Source organism: Lutra lutra, chromosome 2 (assembly GCF_902655055.1).
Source record: "Lutra lutra chromosome 2, mLutLut1.2, whole genome shotgun sequence".
Classification (NCBI taxonomy): Eukaryota; Metazoa; Chordata; class Mammalia; order Carnivora; family Mustelidae; genus Lutra; species Lutra lutra.
In genome coordinates, this window is record NC_062279.1 from 47,376,387 (window position 1) to 47,394,633 (window position 18,247).

Sequence of the window (18,247 nt, forward strand, 5' to 3'; positions counted from 1 at the left end):
ACTACCAACAATTTCAAGTCAAATTTTTAAAAATTGATTTTAGTTGTAAAAATTTCAGGTACCTGACAGCATATAAAAGAGGTGAGAACAAGAAAATATTTTTTAGTAACACAAAAATTAAATACAGCATAGTTGGGCTAGATGTTTACCAAGCCCAATTTCTCTTCTGGGACACCTGGAAAGTCTATGTGTTCTAGTTCTTGGTAATGGGCTGGGAGTGGAAATGATGCAGCCAATGTGGTTAAGAAGTAGATGGACCTCCTTTGCCTTCTTTTTCACCCATCTGCCAGCTTAATGCAAAGTGCTCTGAGGTCCTAGAGGATAGCAAATCTACAGATGGAAGGAAACTGAGTGCCTGAATGATTGACCAAAAAGAAGAGCAGTTGATCAGGAACAACCTCATGAACTGCTATATGCCAAGTCACTAAAACATTTGAGTTTACATTACAGCAAACTAATTAATCCTACTTAAAATAAATGATAAAAGAAGATCCCCCTAACCATGTGTTGGATGAATTAACCTTGTGTTGGACTATTTTCTACATGAACTTCTGTTTTATGAAAGCTAAAGATCCACATAGAATTTCACCACGGCAATGTGTTAGATCATTTTCAATTGATTTCTTGCTTAAAATTTAGTCTTATAAATCTAAAGAAATTGTTCTTGATTCATTTCCACTTTAATAAATAATATCCAACATTAAATTATAATGAATTGAATAGGATAATAGATATAAATATACTTTCCCAAAAAAGATATCATCTAAGTGTCACATAATAATGAACTTTTCTTAAGAACAAGGGTGAATTAGAAACAATTCTAAATTTTTTCTTTGTATTAATTAGTTAACTCAACTTGTAAATTTCAGATTCTTTCCCAATAGGCAGCAGATTCAAGATTATTGGAAAGCTTAAATTAGTTTTCTCAGCTTGGTTCCTAAGTTAGAGCCACTGCACTGTTGTAACAAGCTTAATTTTCATATTATTCAATTTGTAAGACATGAGAAGTTCTAACTGAACATCATCAGTGCTTTTAACCTTTGGAAACTCTGAGGTTCCAACTGCAATACATCATAAGTCATCTAAGATGATTGAGGACCTTAAAGGCCAAATGAGTCTAATCAGACACATTTCCACTTTGGTAATTGAACCACTGGCTTCATTCCATATGCCTAGAGAGGACTCTCAAAAGTGAGTTGTTATCCTCCAGCCCTAAGCTTCATTATTAAGACCTACATACAAAGAGATAAGAAAGGAGAAAAAGAATTTTGAGAGCACTTCAGTTCTTCTGCAGATGTAACATTCAGTAGATTACTTATAAACACTCAGGTTTCTACACTTCATCTAGCAAACATATATATATATTTTTTAAAGATTTTATTTATTTATTTGACAGAGATCACAAGTAGGCAGAGAGGCAGGCAGATAGAGAGGAAGGGAAGCAGGCTCCCTGCTGAGCAGAGAGCCCTACATGGGGCTCAATCCCAGGACCCTGGGATCATGACCCGAGCCAAAGGCACAGGCTTTAACCCACTGAGCCACCCGGGCGCCCCTAGCAAACATATATTAAACACACAATATATATCACATTCTGTGAGATGGCCAGAAGGCAAGGGTAGAGAATTCACCTTTATTTGATAGCAGAAAATTCAGTTCTCAGCCTTACTTTTATAAGACAAGTTTTTCAATTTTCTGTGTAACAAAACCTAAAATATTCATGTCTTAAATTCGCACCAGGAGCGATTTGCAAAAAAACCCATAAAACTCATCAGTTCAGACTAGTCCACTTGTGATTGTTTTGACAGGAGCTGGATTGGCAATTGCTTTAGTGCTTGATGGAAAAGAAATAAAAATATAGTGAGCAAAGAAATAGTGTTAACAAAAATAGAAAGGAAAAAGTTTACTTTTTTAAAAATAGAAATTTTAAAGGTTTTATAAATATCCACATGTAGAATACAATTAATGGACTAACGCAAACCACCAGTATTATAGCACTCAAGCAGGACTGGAAGAACTTTCATTCGACAACATTAGTTCAGCTGGTGTTCCTGTCAATGCTTAAAATGATGTAGCACTGCTTATCGATAAAGTCTAGTCTTGTATATATCTGGGCCAAATTAGCTGTTCACTAATCACTCTCAACGAGAGTTTAAACAATGTTTATTGAAGATCTACTCTGTGCCACTCTGCTTATCATTGACCCAAGATTTAATAGGTGTGGTCCCTACCCTCAAAACCCTTGAACTAAAAATGAAAACATAATGAACAGTAACAGGCAACAAATGACAATCAAATGATATAACCAAGTTCTACTACAGCCCAGAGGAGGCAAAACTCGCTTCCAGTTTCAGTTTTCTCAAGACTTTTCTCAGAAAGGTGAAATTTCAGCTGGACCTCAAGGACAGATGGGATTTCAACAGGCAGTGAGAAGCAGGGAGTTTATTTCAGAGCAACAAAATATGTCCATAGAAAGATGAGAAAGCCCAAAGCAGTTTTAGAGCATTAAGAAGTCACTCATGAATGTGAGATTCATGACTGGGAGAGTAGGGAAGAAGGATAGAAAAGTAATTAAGTACTCAAAATTTCAAGCTACTAAGGAAAGATTGATGCATGAGCTTTGATGACAGGCAGATAGGTCTGGTTTCTCGTCCTGCAACACCAACCCACATGGCTTTGGACAATTTAATCCCTCAGAGCCTCCGTTGTATGTTCGTATAATGGAGATGATAAACCTAATCACTGATCTGTGAACCACTAACTATGAAGGTGAAATAAAACACTATATGAAAAACACCTAACAAAGAAATGCATCAACATGTTAGTACTTTCTTCCAGTAATACTTCCATTGCATATTCACTTTGGTAAGTAGTTGAGTGGTATATATGCTTCCTGATTAAATTGGGATCTGGTAGTACTAGCTAAGAGAAATACCCAGGGCCAACCAGTCACCTTCTCTGGGTTGTGAGGATTTAAAAAAAAAAAAAGATAAGGCATTCTGTTCTAACTAAAAAGTTTTATTTAGCTCAAAGTATATCTTAGTCAACTTATCTTTCTCATACAAGATGGTCAAAGAACAAGAAATTCTACCCCTGTTTGATAAGCAAAGCAGAAATATAAGAATTCCATAATGTAAATAGAAGTAACCTATACAGAGGCCCATGGGTGGCTCAGTCAATTAAGCAACCGAGTCTTCATTTCAGCTCAGGTCATGGTGTCAAGGTTGTAAGATCACGCTCCACACCATGCTCCATGCTCAGTGTAGAGTCTGCTTGTCCCTCTCCCTTTACTCCTCCCCCTACTCTCTCAAATAAATAAATAAATAAAATCTAAAAAAAAAAAGAATATGTACAGAAACATTAGAAAAGCTAATTAATTTAGATGTCTAACTTTCTGTATTTCAAAGAGTTCCTCAGTTCATGACTTCACTGGTGAAAACTAGCAAGGTTTTAAAGAAGAAATAATATAAATTCTACATACACTCTTTAAAAAAAAAAAAAAAGGAGGGGAAGAAGAACTCTCCAACCAATTTTATGAGGCCAGCACTATCTTAAAATCCAAATCAGACAATTATAGTATTTTCAGTGATGAAATGAAATGAATAAATTGCCCTACTTAGGTGTCATGATTATTATGAGAACTAAAACATAACATAGGTGAAGGTCCCTTGGAAAGTTACATATGCTATACTGAAAACCCACCTGCTACACTGAGTCGTAATCTGCAGTATTGAACTTGCACTTAGAGTCAGTCTACAACGTTACAGAGTCCTCTTCATACTCCACTCCCAACACTGCATAGTCCTTCCTTGCATTCCTTGCATTTCATAGTTCCAGGTGCATGTCTTTGCAACAGGCACAGAATCTCTTTCCCATACAGACATTCCCCCACCTCTTATCCATAGGGCATACATTTCCAGACCCCCAGTGGATGTCTGAGGATGCCAATAGCACCCAACCCTCCATATACTATGTTTTTTCTTACATATACATACTTACAATAAAGTTTAATTTATAAATGAGGCATAGTAAGAAATTAACGATAACTAGTAATAAAATACAATTATAACAAAATACTATTAAAAAGCTGTGTGAATGTAGTCTTTCTCTCAGAATAGTTTTTTATACTGTACTCTTCCTTTTTCTCCTTGTGTTGATGTGAGATGATAAAACATCTATGTGATGCGACAAGATGGCATGAATGACATACGCACTATGACATAGTATTGGACTACGACTGACCTTCCAACAGTACATCAGAAGAAGGAGCATCTGCTTTCAGACCGTGGTTTACTGTGGGGAACTAAAACCACAGAAAGCAAAATCATGGATAAGGGGCGACCAGTCATTTTATTCTGACTAATGTTATTCACCACTATCAATAGATTGTAGGATAGGATTTGCAGGTTTATCTAGTCATTGAAATCACAAGGAAAACTGAATGATACAACAGGCAATACCCAAGCTGTAGAATTAGGCAAAATGACTTTTTTTTTTTTTTTAAGAGGGAACAAAATGTAGAGGAGTGGCAGAGGAAGAGGAAGAGAGAAACTCAGGACCCTGACATCATGCCCTGAGCCAAAACCTAGAGTCAGATACTCAACTGACCGAGCCACCCAGGCATCCAGAATAACTTTTATTTTTTTAAGTCTCTGATTTACCAGCACTTACCGGCTATGTGTCATTAAGCAATTTAACCTCTTGGAAGACTTTTGTGTAAGATGGGAAAATATGTTTCTTACAAGCTGTAAATTCTGGCACCTAATAAGTGCTAAATGTTTCATTCCTTTCCTCTTTCCAAGTACGTAAGCTGAGGATTCAATGCTACTTTACAACTGCAAAGTGCTGTTATTAGTGTCAATTTATAAGCCATAGGCTGCTGCAAATAATGTTACCCACTTATATATTAAGGTGATGATGGAAAAGGAAGAGGAAGAGATGAAAGCTGACAACAAAGCACATCACCACAGGGACTTGGAACAGGACTTGATGGTTCAGAATCTTAATCCTGTGTATTTTTATATGATCTCAGTGTTATGTATGCTTTCTGGTATCCAATCCAAAGTCAATTGGATATATAACTCAGAACCAACAGCTGTTGCTAACATTATTATATCACTTTTTATTTTTATCTTACTAACCACGCCTAAGTTGGATGAAATAAATGGATCTGAAATCTAAGTAGGTGTCTATGCTGAATTTTGCACTGAATTTATAAATAGACTAAGCATGAATTTCAATAGGGTTCCATGTACTTTTGCCCTTTCTTCACTGTTTTAGAATTGAGGTTAACTTATCTCATGAATAATGAGATAATGTCAAGAGAAAATACTTTGCCTTTTAGATGATTAAAGCAAAATATCTGGCTCATCTTCACAAAATGAAATCATTTTTGTCAAATATAAAAAATTAAAATGATTTACACAATAAAGTACACCCAATGTCTGTGCCAATAACATTAGATTTCTCCACCAAGTTTCAACCAATTTTACCTTATCATTATTAAAATAATATTAAGTCATCACCATATATAAAACAATAGTTCACAGCATATTATGCATCAAATAATAATCTGGTATTTATATATTATTAGCTATAATAAAAACAGCACCAATTAAGCCAGCCTATGGAGTCTAACTTCACTTTAATAACCAAGTCACTGTGGTCCAAGCCCCCAAGCATTTTTAATGCAGAGTTTGACCAATTTCATCCTTTCAAAACTAGTTATTGTTTAAGTTTGTAAGTAGAAATTCTTTTCTCTCATTTAAAGAATGAAAATGAACCACTGAAGGCTACTGTAATGTTTTGGACAAACTGGAAAGTTTATCGCTGGGGACCACTGGCATGTTTCTTAAGCCAGTTTCGTTGCAGCCGCGCCCCTCTGGCCCTGAGCTCTTACTCCATCCATCCTCCACCAAGCTTCCCTAGCTGCACCAGAAGCCCTGCTACAAGGTTGTAGTTACTCAGTTGCCAACAAAACCAAGTCCGTAATTTCACAATGCAGTCAACATTATGCTGGGAAAATTCTCTATCAGTTCCCTTTTTGAAGTCTTCCTTCTCCTATTTTCTTATCAACATTTTCACATCCTTTTCACAATTTTCTCCATCCCAGCTTGTGTATCGCTTGAAACAAAAGAGCACTAAGATCACCACAACCACAGTTCCATGGGAACAGGAAATGAGGTTTGGAGATACGAAACTAAATGTAGAGGAAAGTTTACCAGTTATGAATATGACCTACAAAGATGTGGCTCAGTTAAAGGGGTTACCAATTTCAGGTTACTTTACAAAATGCTCCCTTTTTCAGGCTGAACCATTAATATTTGGAGTATTTCATTGAATTCAGGTCTTCTATGAGAATAAGTGAGAAGTTAATTTTGACTTGCCTAAGTGGAAGGGTTATCATTTCTAAGGGTTAGTTTTTTTTCCCCAGATCAGTGGGTCAGTCTTCTCCAGTTTCCATCTTAGTTGCTTACGATGTTTCAAATAGTTATGAGATGGTTACTGTTATTGTTATTGTTGTTCTTTTAGCCTGAAAAAGCTATAGGTACAGATTCCATTTTCACCACCTGCTGAATTATAATCACTGTGTGCTAAAAATATATCTGCCCTGGTGATTGAAAAATGAAAAAAACTAAGACCCACAAATACCGAGTTATTTGTCCTACATAATGTAATCCCACAGATGGCAATGTAAAAACTCTAACTTTATAAAAACTATAACTTTCAATCTTTCTCAAATTCAGTAACTATCTAGTGAGTGAACACATAAGCTATTAGGAATGGTTGAGAAGTAAATTGTCAGGAAATAAATTTTACATGCTTTATTCCTCCATCGAAAATATAAGTGATATCATACAGTATTTGTCATTCTCTGTCTGACTTCTTTCACTTAGAATAATGGCTTCAAGGTCCATCCATGTTATCACAAATCTTACTCTATTTTGTGGCTGAAAAATATGCTATGAAATAGTATTCAGCAATTTTATATATATCTACCAACTTCTTTATCAATTCACCATGTCTTGGTTATTGCAAACAATGCTGCTATGAACATAGGGGAACAGGTATCTTCTTGAGCTAAGTGTTTTCATTTTCTTCAGATATATTCCCAGAAGTGAGATTGCCAGGTCATATGGTATTTCTATTTTTAATTTTTGAGGACCCTCCATACTGTTTCCCACAGTGGCTGTACCATTTACAGTCCTACCAACAGTCCTCAAGGGCTCCTTTTTCCTCCAGAGCTGTGCAGGCATTTGTTATCTCTTGTGGGGTGTGTTTTTTGTTTTTTTGTTTTTTGTTTTTTCATCTTAAAATGGGTAATTTAATGAAATCTCCTCTTATTTTATTTCTTTTCAGTGTTCCAAAATTCATTGTTTATGCACCACACCCAGTGCTCCATGCAATACATGTCCTCCATAATACCCAGCACCAGGCTCACCCAACTCCCCATCCCCCTCCCCTCCAAAACCCTCAGTTTGTTTCTCAGAGTCCACAGTCTCTCATGGTTTGTCTCCCCCTCTGATTTCCTGCAACTCACTTCTCTTTGTGTTTTTGATGATGGCCATTCTAAATAGGCATGAGGTGATATCTCATTGTGGTTTTAATTTACATTTCTCTGATGATTGGTGATGTTGGGCATCTTTTCATTTATTTGTTCACCTTTTATATATTTTCTTTGGAGAAATGTCTATTCAGGTCCTTTGCCCATTTTTAATCAGGTTATCTGGGGTTTTTCCTCTTCAGTTGTATGAGTTCTTTAATGGTTTGCCCATATTTTTTCCCAATCCATGGGTCATCTGTTCACTTTATTGATAATTTTTTGCTTTCTTTTTTGCTGTGCAGAAACATTTTTTGCTCATTTGAGACAGATTAAATATGAGCAAATTCTTTGACTTTCTCTTGATCAACAGACAGAACCTAGATTTCCTCCTCTTGAGTCTGCAAGGGATATATTATTGCTTGGCCAATACAGTGTGGCAGAAGCTATGCTAGGCTCAGGTCTTAAGGGACTAGCAGTTCCCACTTCCTGTCTTTTTGAATACTGCCTTTTAAAATCCACTCACCATGTTCTAAGAAAGCTGAAGCAGCCCTTGGAGAAGTCCCTAGATTGGGACAGAGGCCACTAGATGACAACTGTGGTTGAGCGCCCTACTGATAGTAAACATCAACTGGCCAGCCATTTTGAAATGAGATACTCCAGTCCAGTTCAGTGATCACAACCTGATGCATGAAGGAGAGTTGAGCCATCTTGCCCAAATTGCAGATTTGTGGGCAAAATTTAAAATTGATGTTTTAAGCCACTGTTTTTAATTGGTTTGTTACACAGCAATAGCTAACAAGAATACTATCTTAAGGTTACGAAGACTTGTTGCTTGTTCATCTAGAGGTTAAATAACTTTGGATCTTACATCCAGTTCTCCGATGACTTTCAAGTTACTTTTTATAAATGGTATGAGGTATGGGTTGAGGATTATTCTTTTTCCATACAGATATCAAGTTGTTCTATTACGACTTTTGAAAAATCTTTCCATTCCTTTCCCCTGCCCCTATTAAATTAACTTTGATGAAGATCTACTGACCAAATATATGAAGACCTATTTAGAGACTATTCTATTCCATCAATGTATATATTTATGCATATGCTAATATCACACTGTCAAACTGTAATTTATAGTTATAGAACTACATAGAGTTAGCTTGGATAACAGACTCCTCTTTCAAAAGTTGGGAGCTCTAATAGATTTTTACATTTTAATATAAATTTTAGAATCAGCTTATTCATTTTCACAAATAAGCCTGCACAGAATTTTATTGAAATTGCACTGAAATCCAGAGATCAATTTTGGAATAATGAACATCTTAACAACATTGAGATTCCCAATCCTTGAACGTTATATATCATTCCATTTATTCATGCCAGCAATACTTCTTGTGCTTAATTCCATTCAGTAGTATTATGTAGTTCAGCATAGCAGTCTTGAACATCTTATGTTCAATTTATCCCTAGTCATTGCACATTTTAGTCTATTGTAAGAAGATTTCCAATTGTGTACTGCTAGCACATAGAAAAGCAATTGATTGTTGAACTTATACTCTTCAACCTTGATAAAGTCACTTATTAGATCTAGTGATTGTTTTTAGATAGCTTGGGGTTTTCAGTGTTAAAAATATATTATATAACAATGACTATAGATACTGTTAAATGCTCTTTTATAATCTATGTGCCTTTTATTTCTCTTTCTTGGTTCATTGCAGTGGCTTAGACCTCCAGTACAATTTTAAATAAAAGTGGTAAAAAATAACCTTATTCCAGATCTTAAGGGAAGTATGATGTCAGCTGTAGGTTTTTTTCATGGATGCCCTATAGCAGAATGAGAAAATTCTTATCTATCTCCAATTGTGCAAGAATTTTGGTGATGAATGGGTGCTGAATTTTGTCAAATACTCTATCCACATCTGTTAACATGCTTTTACTTTTTGTCCATTTACTCTGTTAGTATGGTGAATTAGCATAGTTGCTTTTTGAATTTTAAACCAAACTTCCATTCCTGGGATGAAAACTATCTACTCATAATATACCTTACTTTTTATGTATTTCTGGATTTGGTTTGCTAATGGTTTGTTTATGGGTATTTTTTGCAGGTACTTAGTCTGATTTGGATATCAGAAAAATGCTAGTTTTATAAAATTGGTTGGAGAGTTTTTTCTCCCCCCTCTTTTTCTTTAAAGATTGTACATAAAACTTATATTATTTCTTCTGTAAAACCTTGCTAGTTTTCACGAGTGAAGTCATCTGAAGAACTCTGTGGGAAGGCTATGATTACAAAGTATTTGTTTTGGCAATTTGTCTCTTTCAAAGAATTTTCCAACTTCAGCTAGCTTTCAGATTTGTTGGTATGAAGTAATTAATAATATTTCTTTATTTTTATTTCAATTCTATATCAAATGATGCTCTCTCAATCATTTCTGATGATAATAATATATAATTTCTTTCTTCCTTTATTAATTAGTCTAGCTAAAGGTTTATAGATCAAAATAATGTCTTAAAAGAAATCATTTTGCTTTCATTCATCTTCTTTATTTTATTCATATATGTTCACTGATATGTGCTGTTATTCTTTATTATTGCCTTTTCTCTATTTATTTTGGGTTTACTTTGCTTTCCCTTCCTGAGTTCTCAAGATAGAAGATCACTGTTTTGTGACCTTTCCTAATATAAGTATTTAATTTTTTTCTTAGTAGTTTTTAAAATCAATAGACAGATTTTAAATTGTTTATAAGTTTACATAAACAGAAAATACAGACAGTTCTCATATATTCCCCTCTCACCCCCTCCCTACTTCCGAAATTGTTAGCATCTTGCACTAGTGAAGTACATATGTTAAAATTAAGGAATGAATATTAATAAACCATTATTCATTAATATTAATTATATTGATATTATAATATTAATTGTATAATTATTATTATATATTATGCTTATGTTATGTATCATTCTATCTAATTATTAAATACTATAGGAATATTATATTATACATCATATATTGTAATGCTATATTATTATATATGTTATATAATTAATATAATAACAGATTATTATATTATCTGTTATATATTAATTATATTATTCATATACAATAAAGTCCATAGTTTGCGTGAGGGTTCACTTTTTGTGTTTTGTAGTCTATGGCTGTTGACAAATGTGTAATGACATGTATCCACCATTACAGTATTATAGCAAATAATTCCAACATCCTAAATATCCCCTGTGCTCCACCTTTACCTCTGACCCTTCCCTTTTTCAAAGCACCTGGTAACCACTGATGTTTTTACTCTCTGTAGTTTTGCCTTTTTCAGAATTCTGTGTAATTGAGATCATGCAGTATGTAGCATTTTTATATTGGCTTCTTTCACTTAGAAAAATGCATGATGTTTTCTCCATGTCTTTTGTAGCATGATAACTTTTTTTAAAAATCACTGAATAATATTCCTTTGTGTAGGTATATTAAAACTTATCCATTCACCTGCTGAAGGACATCTTGGGTGATTTCAAGTTTTGTTTATAATGAATTAGCTTCCATAAACAGATATGTGCAGGATTTTAAATTGTTTTATTTATTTACTTTAAAAAAAAAAAAGAGAGGGAGGAGTCAAGATGGTGGAGAAGTAGCAGGCTAAGACTACTTCAGGTAGCAGGAGATCAGCTAAATAGCTTATCTAAAGATTGTAAACATCTACAAATCCAACGGGAGATTGAAGAGAAGAAGAACAGCAACTCTAGAAACAGAAAATCAACCACTATTTGAAAGGTAGGACTGGCAGAGAAGTGAATCCAAAGCAACTGGAAGATAGACCGTGGGGGGAGGGACCGGCTCCTGGCGAGCGGAGGAGCAACAGAGCAAAATCAGGACTTTTAAAAGTCTGTTCCGCTGAGGGACATCGCTCCAGAGGCTTAACTGGGGTGAAGCCCGCGCGGGATCAGCGTGGCCTCAGGTCCCGCAGGGTCACAGAAGGATTGGGGGTGTCTGAGTGTCGCAGAGCTTACAGGTATTAGAACGGGGAAGCCGGCTACAGAGACAGAGCCGAGGAGTGAGCTCTCAGCTCGCGGTTACCTTGAACCGGTCGCAGCCTCGGTCAGCTCGGAGCGCGGCCAGAGGCAGGGTGACGGGAGTAATTGGGCGCTGTTCTCTGAGGGCGCACTGAGGAGTGGGGCCCCGGGCTCTTGGCTCCCCCGGGCCGGAGACCGGGAGGCCGCCATCTTCATTCCCGTCTTCCAGAACTCTACGGAAAGCGCTCAGGGAACAAAAGCTCCCGAAAGCAAACCCAGCAAACCCGAGCGGATTACTCAGCGCGGCCCAAGGTAAGGGCGGTGCAACTCCGCCTGGGGCAAAGACGCTTGAGAATCACTACAACAGGCCCCTCCCCAAGAAGATCAACAGGAAACCCAGCCAGGACCAAGTTCACCTACCAAGGAGTGCAGTTTCAATACCAAGGAGAGCGGCAGAATTCCAGAGGAGAAGAAAGCAAAGCACGGAACTCATGGCTTTCTCTCCATGATTCTTTAGCCTTGCAGTTAATTTAATTTTTTTTCTTTTTCAATTTTTTTTCTCTTCTTCTGCTAAATTTTTTTAACTTTTACCGTTTTCTTTTTTAACGTTTTTTAAATAGTTTATCTAATATATATTTTTTTTTCCTCTTTTTATATTTTTTCTTTAACGGCTTTCTTTTTTTAATAGTTTCTTTTTTTTTTTCTTTTTTCTTTCTGAACCCCTTTTTATCCCCTTTCTCCCCCCTCACAATTTGGGATCTCTTCTGATTTGGCTAAAGCATATTTTCCTGGGGTTGTTGCCACCCTTTTAGTATTTTACTTGCTCCTTCATATACTCTTATCTGGACAAAATGACAAGGCAGAAAAATTCACCACAAAAAAAAACAACAAGAAGCAGTACCAAAGGCTAGGGACCTAATCAATACAGACATTGGTAATATGTCAGATCTAGAGTTCAGAATGACGATTCTCAAGGTTCTAGCTGGGCTTGAAAAAGGCATGGAAGATATTAAAGCAACCCTCTTGGGAGATATAAAAGGCCTTTCTGGAGAAATAAAAGAACTAAAATCTAACCAAGTTGAAATCAAAAAAGCTATTAATGAGGTACACTCAAAAATGGAGGCTCTCACTGCTAGGATAAATGAGGCAGAAGAAAGAATTAGCGATATAGAAGACCAAATGACAGAGAATAAAGAAGCTGAGCAAAAGAGAGACAAACAGCTACTGGACCACGAGGGGAGAATTCGAGAGATAAGTGACACCATAAGATGAAACAACATTAGAATAATTGGGATTCCAGAAGAGGAAACAGAGAGGGGAGCAGAAGGTATGTTGGAGAGAATTATTGGAGAGAATTTCCCCAATATGGCAAAGGGAACAAGCATCAAAATCCAGGAGGTTCAGAGAACCCCCTCAAAATCAATAAGAATAGGTCCACACCCCGTCACCTAATAGTAAAATTGACAAGTCTTAGTGACAAAGAAAAGATCCTGAAAGCAGCCCGGGAAAAGAAGTTTGTAACGTACAATGGTAAAATATTAGATTGGCAGCAGACTTATCCACAGAGACCTGGCAGGCCAGAAAGAGCTGGCATGATATATTCAGAGTACTAAATGAGAAAAACATGCAGCCAAGAATACTATATCCAGCTAGGCTATCATTGAAAATAGAAGGAGAGATTAAAAGCTTCCAGGACAAACAAAAACTGAAAGAATTTGCAAACACCAAACCAGCTCTACAGGAAATATTGAAAGGGGTCCTCTAAGCAAAGAGAGACCCTAAAAGTAGTAGATCAGAAAGAAACAGAGACAATATACAATAACAGTCACCTTACAGGCAATACAATGGCACTAAATTCATATCTCTCAATACTTACCCTGAATGTTAATGGGCTAAATGCCCCAATCAAAAGACACCGGGTATCAGAATGGATAAAAAAACAAAACCTATCTATATGTTGCCTACAAGAAACTCATCTTAAACCCGAAGACACCTCCAGGTTTAAAGTGAGGGGGTGGAAAAGAATTTACCATGCTAATGGACATCAGAAGAAAGCAAGAGTGGCAATCCTTATATCAGATCAATTAGATTTTTAGCCAAACACTATAATAAGAGATGAGGAAGGACACTATATCATACTCAAAGGAACAGTCCAACAAGAAGATCTAAAAATTTTAAATATCTATGCCCCTAACGTGGGAGCAGCCAACTATATAAACCAATTAATAACAAAATCAAAGAAACACATCGACAATAATACAATAATAGTAGGGGACTTTAACACTCCCCTCACTGAAATGGACAGATCATCCAAGCAAAAGATCAACAAGGAAATCAAGGCCTTAAATGACACACTGGACCAGATGGACATCACAGATATATTCAGAACATTTCATCCCAAAGTAACAGAATACACATTCTTCTCTAGTGCACATGGAACACTCTCCAGAATAGATCACATTCTTGGTCCTAAATCAAGTCTCAACCAGTATCAAAAGATTGGGATCATTCCCTGCATATTTTCAGAACACAATGCTCTGAAGCTAGAACTCAATAACAAGAGGAAATTGGGAAAGAACCCAAATCCATGGAGACTAAACAGCATCCTTCTAAAGAATGAATGGGTCAACCAGGAAATTAAAGAAGAATTGAAAAAATTTATGGAAACAAATGATAATGAAAACACAATGGTTCAGAATCTGTGGGACACAACAAAGGCAGTCCTGAGAGGAAAATATATAGCGGTACAAGCCTTTCTCAAGAAACAAGAAAGGTCTCAGGTACACAACCTAACCCTACACCTAAAGGAGCTGGAGAAAGAACAGAAAGAAAGCCTAAACGCAGCAGGAGAAGAGAAATCATAAAGATCAGAGCAGAAATCAATGAAATAGAAACCAAAAAAACAATAGAACAAATCAACGAAACTAGGAGCTGGTTCTTTGAAAGAATTACTAAGATTGATAAACCCCTGGCCAGACTTATCAAAAAGAAAAGAGAAAGGACCCAAATAAATAAAATCATGAATGAAAGAGGAGAGATCACAACGAACACCAAAGAAATACAGACAATTATAAGAACATACTATGAGCAACTCTACGCCAACAAATTTGACAATCTGGAAGAAATGGATGCATTCCTAGAGAAATATAAACTACCACAACTGAACCAGGAAGAAATAGAAAGCCTGAACAGACCCATAACCAGTAAGGAGATTGAAACAGTCATCAAAAATCTCCAAACAAACAAAAGCCCAGGGCCAGATGGCTTCCCGGGGGAATTCTACCAAACATTTAAAGAAGAACTAATTCCTATTCTCCTGAAACTGTTCCAAAAAATAGAAATAGGGACGCCTGGGTGGCTCAGTTGGTTGGACGACTGCCTTCAGCTCAGGTCATGATCCCGGAGTTCCGGGGTCGAGTCCCGCATCAGGCTCCCAGCTCCCTGGGGAGTCTGCTTCTCCCTCTGACCTTCTCACTCGTGCTCTCTCTCACTGTCTCTCTCTCAAATAAATAAATAAAAACTTTTAAAAAATAGAAATAGAAGGAAAACTTCCAAACTCATTTTATGAGGCCAGCATCACCTTGATCCCAAAACCAGACAAGGATCCCATCAAAAAAGAGAACTACAGACCAATATCCTTGATGAACACAGATGCAAAAATTCTCGCCAAAATACTAGCCAATAGGATTCAACAGTACATTAAAAGGATTATTCACCACGACCAAGTGGGATTTATTCCAGGGCTGCAAGGTTGGTTCAACATCCGCAAATCAATCAATGTGATACAACACATTAATAAAAGAAAGAAGAACCATATGATACTCTCCATAGATGCTGAAAAAGCATTTGACAAAGTACAGCATCCCTTCCTGATCAAAACTCTTCAAAGTGTAGGGATAGATGGCACATACCTCAATATTATCAAAGCCATCTATGAAAAACCCACCGCAAATATCAGTCTCAATGGAAAAAAACTGAAAGCTTTTCTGCTAAAGTCAGGAACACGGCAGGGATGTCCGTTATCACCACTGCTATTCAACATAGTACTAGGAGTCCTAGCCTTAGCAATCAGACACAAAAGGAAATTAAAGGCATCCAAATCGGCAAAGAAGAAGTCAAACTATCACTCTTTGCAGATGATATGATACTATATATGGAAAACCCAAAGGACTCCACTCCAAAACTGCTAAAACTTGTACAGGAATTCAGTAAAGTGTCAGGATATAAAATCAATGCACAGAAATCAGTTGCATTTCTCTACACCAACAACAAGACAGAAGAAAGAGAAATTAAGGAGTCCATCCCATTTACAATTGCACCCAAAACTATAAGATACTTAGGAATAAACCTAACCAAAGAGACTAAGAATCTATACACAGAAAACTATAAAGTACTCATGAAAGAAATTGAGGAAGACACAAAGAAATGGAAAAATGTTCCATGCTCCTGGATTGGAAGAATAAATATTGTGAAAATGTCTATGCTACCTAAAGCAATCTACACATTTAATGCAATTCCTATCAAAGTACCATCCATTTTTTTCAAAGAAATGGAACAAATAATCCTAAAATTTATATGGAACCAGAAAAGACCTCGAATAGCCAAAGGAATATTGAAAAAGAAAGCCAAAGTTGGTGGCATCACAATTCCGGACTTCAAGCTCTATTACAAAGCTGTCATCATCAAGACAGCATAGTACTGGCACAAAAAACAGACACATAGATCAATGGAACAGAATAGAGAGCCCAGAAATAGACCCTCAACTCTATGGTCAACTCATCTTCGACAAAGCAGGAAAGAATGTCCAATGGAAAAAAGACAGCCTCTTCAATAAATGGTGTTGGGAAAATTGGACAGCCACATGCAGAAAAATGAAATTGGATCATTTCCTTACACCACACACGAAAATAGACTCAAAATGGATGAAGGACCTCAATGTGAGAAAGGAATCCATCAAAATCCTTGAGGAGAACACAGGCAGCAACCTCTTCGACCTCAGCCGCAGCAACATCTTCCTAGGAACATCGCCAAAGGCAAGGGAAGCAAGGACAAAAATGAACTTTTGGGATTTTATCAAGATCAAAAGCTTTTGCACAGCAAAGGAAACAGTGAACAAAACCAAAAGACAACTGACAGAATGGGAGAAGATATTTGCAAACGACATATCAGATAAAGGGCTAGTGTCCAAAATCTATAAAGAACTTAGCAAACTCAACACCCAAAGAACAAATAATCCAATCCAGAAATGGGCAGAGGACATGAACAGACATTTCTGCAAAGAAGACATCCAGATGGCCAACAGACACATGAAAAAGTGCTCCATATCACTCGGCATCAGGGAAATACAAATCAAAACCACAATGAGATATCACCTCACACCAGTCAGAATGGCTAAAATTAACAAGTCAGGAAATGACAGATGCTGGTGAGGATGCAGAGAAAGGGGAACCCTCCTACACTGTTGGTGGGAATGCAAGCTGGTGCAACCACTCTGGAAAACAGCATGGAGGTTCCTCAAAATGTTGAAAATAGAACTACCCTATGACCCAGCAATTGCACTGCTGGGTATTTACGCTAACGATACAAACGTAGTGATCCGAAGGGGCACGTGCACCCTAATGTTTATAGCAGCAATGTCTACAATAGCCAAACTATGGAAAGAACCTAGATGTCCATCAACAGACGAATGGATAAAGAAGATGTGGTATATATACACAATGGAATACTATGCAGCCATCAAAAGAAATGAAATCTTGCCATTTGCGACGACGTGGATGGAACTAGAGGTTATCACGCTTAGCGAAATAAGTCCATCGGAGAAAGATAACTATCATATGATCTCCCTGATATGAGGGAGAGAAGATGTAACATGGGGGGTTAAGGGGTAGGAGAAGAGTAAATGAAACAAGATGGGATTGGGAGGGAGACAAACCATAAGTGACTCTTAATCTCACAAAACAAAATGAGGGTTGATGGGGGGAGGGGGTTTGGGAGAGGGGGTGTGGGGTTATGGATATTGGGGAGGGTATGTGCTATGGTGAGTGCTGTGAAGTGTGTAAACCTGCCAATTCGCAGACCTGTATCCCTGGGGATAAAAATATATGTTTATAAAAAATAAAATTTAAAAAAATAAATAAATAAATAAACAATGGGGAAAAGGTAATTCTCTAAAGGAAATATAGGCTATTGTCCATAAAGGGGAGAAATGAATGCCCCCAAAGGCAAAGAAAAAAAAAAAAAGAGGCATTAACAAATCTTTGCAAAAATCCTTGACTTTGTCATCTACATCTACTATTGTAATATTAACTGATGCATATACAAGAAATGTAAATAGATTTTAGTATTAACCTACATCAAATAAAAGAGTAAAAATCATACAGCAAAAAAAAAAAAAGAGTGCAGTGGGGAGGGCCAGAGGAAGAGAGAGAATCTCAAACAGGCTCCATATCCAGCACAGGCCCAATGCAGGGCTAGATCTCAAGACCCTGCAAACATGACCTGAGTTGAAATCAAGAGTCCCATGCTTAACCAACTGAGACACACAGTCACCCCTTGTATGTGCAGGTTTTTGTGTAGACATAAGTTTTCAACTCTTTTGGGTAAATGTCTAGGAATGTCTTTGCTAGATCATATGGTAACAGTACACTTAGTTTTGTAAGGAACTGCCAAATGTCTTTCAAAGTAACTGGATTCCCACCA

The 18,247-nt window shown here is 36.8% G+C and overlaps 1 long non-coding RNA gene across 2 annotated transcripts in view; it reads right to left on the reverse strand.

The window, feature by feature from the left end:
* LOC125092885 (uncharacterized) overlaps nt 1-11,657 on the reverse strand; it is a 176,521-nt gene extending 164,864 nt beyond the window's left edge. For both annotated transcript variants that reach the window (XR_007125092.1, XR_007125091.1), the window contains exon 1: nt 11,613-11,657. This is a non-coding gene — a long non-coding RNA (uncharacterized LOC125092885). The remainder of the gene's footprint in view (nt 1-11,612) is intronic.
* Between the last annotated feature and the right edge of the window lie 6,590 nt (nt 11,658-18,247).